The sequence below is a fragment of the Rhea americana genome, unplaced genomic scaffold, assembly GCF_003343005.1.
Source record: "Rhea americana isolate MKP2758 unplaced genomic scaffold, rheAme1 scaffold_202, whole genome shotgun sequence".
NCBI lineage: Eukaryota > Metazoa > Chordata > Aves > Rheiformes > Rheidae > Rhea > Rhea americana.
The window spans coordinates 1,124,742-1,128,135 of NW_028186173.1; the positions used below are offsets into that span (position 1 = coordinate 1,124,742).

The following is a 3,394-nucleotide window of genomic DNA, read 5'->3' on the forward strand; positions in this document are numbered from 1 at the left end:
CCGGCCCCCCCCGCGAGCGCCGCGCCACCCCGGGGCCGGCTCGCAGCGAAACGCGCGGCTCTTCTAGCGCGCCCCAAACCGCTCCGAACGCGATTCACGCGGCTCGTTTTACGCGCYTGTTCCGTCATCTGCTCTGATCTCCTCCTTTAGTCTTCAGTTTGAAAGCCTGCCACACCACGTGCGCAAGCATGCACACGTCCTTCCACCGAGTCGTGAAAAACTACATCCTGCTCTTCTCGGAGTTATTTCTTTCAGGGAGGGTTTAGTATTATTATTTTATTTTATTTTAAGTCCTTTGCTTTACATCACCTCTACTCGCATCGCGAGGAGCTACTTGATGGTGAAGAAGAGTTTTATTTCTACTAGAACAACATAAGGACTGCTCAGTTACTCCACAGCCRCTGGGAGGTCTACCTCCGGAGGCCTCCATATAGGTGTCTTCCCATTACGGATCAGTAATCCCTGCACAACGGACGAGCCGTTCTTCTTAAATTAAGGTTACTAGCTTGGGTCCAGAAAGCAGGTTTCCAACTGGTGAATGAGGCCAATACTCTGAGAAAAYGGACACAGATGACTTAACTTGAAAATCACAATTAGGACCTCCGAACAAGCCATTAGTGCATGTGAGAAAGACTACTACTGGAGGTTGATACTGATTAAAAGACTATTAAATGGCAAAATTCAGTAATGCCCTCAGGAAACCAAAAAATGGTGAAATGATTGGTGTAGAAAACACTACCGGAAGGACATTTAACAGAAGTTGCAGAACAACCTCTCGCTTTTTCCATATGAGCTTTCCTTAAGCATAAGCAAAAGGACTCAAAACCAAAATTCAAAAGAATTCAACTACGAGCATTGTATCCTTCCAAAGGTGCCTGGTAACCTACTGCAGTTACACTTCGCCTAACTGTGCCGCTTTACAGGATATCATAGCATGGAAGCAAAGCCAAATTAGASCATCTCTATCGTAGAGCTGAAAGCAGTATTTTTATACAAAAGAAAAAATAATCTATTTGATTTGCTATAAGGTTGCTCATTTATCAGTAAGAGAAAGATTAAATACATAAGTATTAATATCCCCAAACAACTGCAAAACAGATGGTAAAACATATCTACAGGGAAAGATGTGCAATGACACTGAAGCAATGCTAGATGACAAGCAAAAGATACAAAATACAAAAAAGATTTTATAAATTCGGAATGACCTGCAGAMGTAGCCTAGCATGGAAACATAGAACTTTCCGTCTGGGCAGCATCATAGATTATATATAATAGGATTCAAGACAGTTACTAGCTTACTTCCTTACTTCACTATAGAAGTATACAAAAAAAAAAGTCTGTTGGAAAAATGGAAGCATGTCTGATGTCATCAGACATCAAAGATGATGCGAGGTCAGTTTAGCACATTTGCCATTAGTATCACGTTCCTATGAAGACGGTTTGTACACACRACAGAAGTGGCAGAGGAGAGGAAAAGGCAAACTTTTATTTTTTGATCAAGTTGTATTATTAAATCACTAAACAATTTGCAATTGAGGCATATATTAAAATAYATTTCTGTAATTAATAACTGTCATATTTTAAGCAAGTATTTGAGTATATGCACTCAATTTTTAATGCTAAATTCTCTAGGAACATGTAGCACATCCTTTTAAATTTGTATTTGCACACAGCAAGTCTCTTGCATCACATCACTATATGTCCCATAAATACTATTTTTAATGAAACAATTGTGCTAAAATCAGTGTCTCATTTGGTGTTTAYTGTTAAAAACCAAACAAAAACCCATATACGTTGCTAGCTACCAATAGCTACTGGAAGGTCCTGGGCTTGATGGACAGCTTCTCAGACACACTGAAGAAAATTTTGTGCCAGTAACACAATTTTTAAAATAAGAAGGCAATTGCTTTTACACCATCAGCATCATGTTTTGCTTTGAGTAAAGACTCAATTGCAGTGGGGATTCAGCAATATATTTTATAGAAATCGTTAACAGGTTTGAAAGAAATGCTTCAGTTCAGCTACTAATTTTATTTTTAAAAGTTAACATCAAAATCCTCTGCACTTCCTGAGATGCATGCTATAAGTCTGATTGAAAAAGCTGAACTAAAGTGAAAAAATTCTCAAGAAATTTTGGGAAAAAAAAGATTTTATTTTTTGAGAAGCCATGACTTTAAAAAACAGAACCCCAAACTTCCATTTCAACTAACGATGGCAAATACCGCTCAGTAATGCACACGGCTCTCGTCAGTGATGGCAAACACGACATCCCCGTGAGATTCAAGCAGTAATCACGCTGAAATATTTTGAGCTGCAATGYTCTCTTGCCTAATTTTTAGGAATACGTGTACTTCATATAGAGTATACGACTCCAATGTTTGTCTGTGGTAAAACTGGACTTGTTGAATTCTTCCCATTTATCACCAACGATACTGGTTGGGAATAGTTTAACTACAGGGCTCATCTCTTACAACATCTTTAATAAAAAGCCTAGCAAACCTTAATGYGATGGTGATCAATTTGCATGTATTTTACACAAATTTGTTTTATCTTTGCATTTGATACAGACAAACCCAGCAAYCCTTAAAGCTTTCTACAACTCTACTAACAGATATGAGTGACAGCCCCTAAGTGCCGTGTTTTTCCTCCACAAGCATGATTGACACTCCTTAGCTGTATTACACATGCTGCCTGAAATTATAATTAAATGTTTTCCCTAGACTTGCAGGGGCGCTYTAGGATATCAGATTTGTTCAACAAAAATAGAGCAAGCTCACAATTCAAAAGATTTTCCACTTACTGACACAAACCATAATCACCCCCAGACACGCAACTGGCCTCTGCACTAGTACATTATAAAAATAACGCAGCCAGAGATCTCCAAGCTTTGCAAGCCAGTTTGTTTTTATCAGTTGAAACATCTTCATGTTGCTTCCTCCCCTGTCCCAAAACATCTTCATGTTGCTTCCTCCCCTGTCCCTAAGAGGTTTGGGTCCTGGCTTTTTCGTGAAGACGAGTCAGGGCCTCCCAGCCACACAACGCAACACGTTCCTGCTTGCGCTCCCTGGGCGCTGTGAGCGCAGCTACGCGTGGCAACTGAAGACAGCAYGAGAATTGTGGTTGTGTTAAACATGCTCTCCTCAGACAAGTCACTGCCCTGGCTTTAAAGGTCTTTTGATGCAGAGGTACTCAACAGAAATCCATTCTTTAGACTGAATTAGTTGTTTAGCTGAAAGAACACCCAAAACAGACTCGGCAAATAAAGCGAGATTGGTGGGGTTAGATAACCCCACAAATGATTTTCAAAGCCAAGCAAATGCATCCTCCTGTTTTTTCCAGCCTACCATCAATTTCCTGGAGATATTTACCTGGCCTCTCCCAATACCTGATAAGC

General features: G+C 40.1%; 1 protein-coding gene across 1 annotated transcript in view; it reads right to left on the reverse strand.

Annotated features, from left to right (window-relative positions):
- The window catches only part of RSRC1 (arginine and serine rich coiled-coil 1), a 170,381-nt gene that overhangs the window by 68,834 nt on the left and 98,153 nt on the right, over positions 1-3,394 (reverse strand). The window lies entirely within an intron of this gene.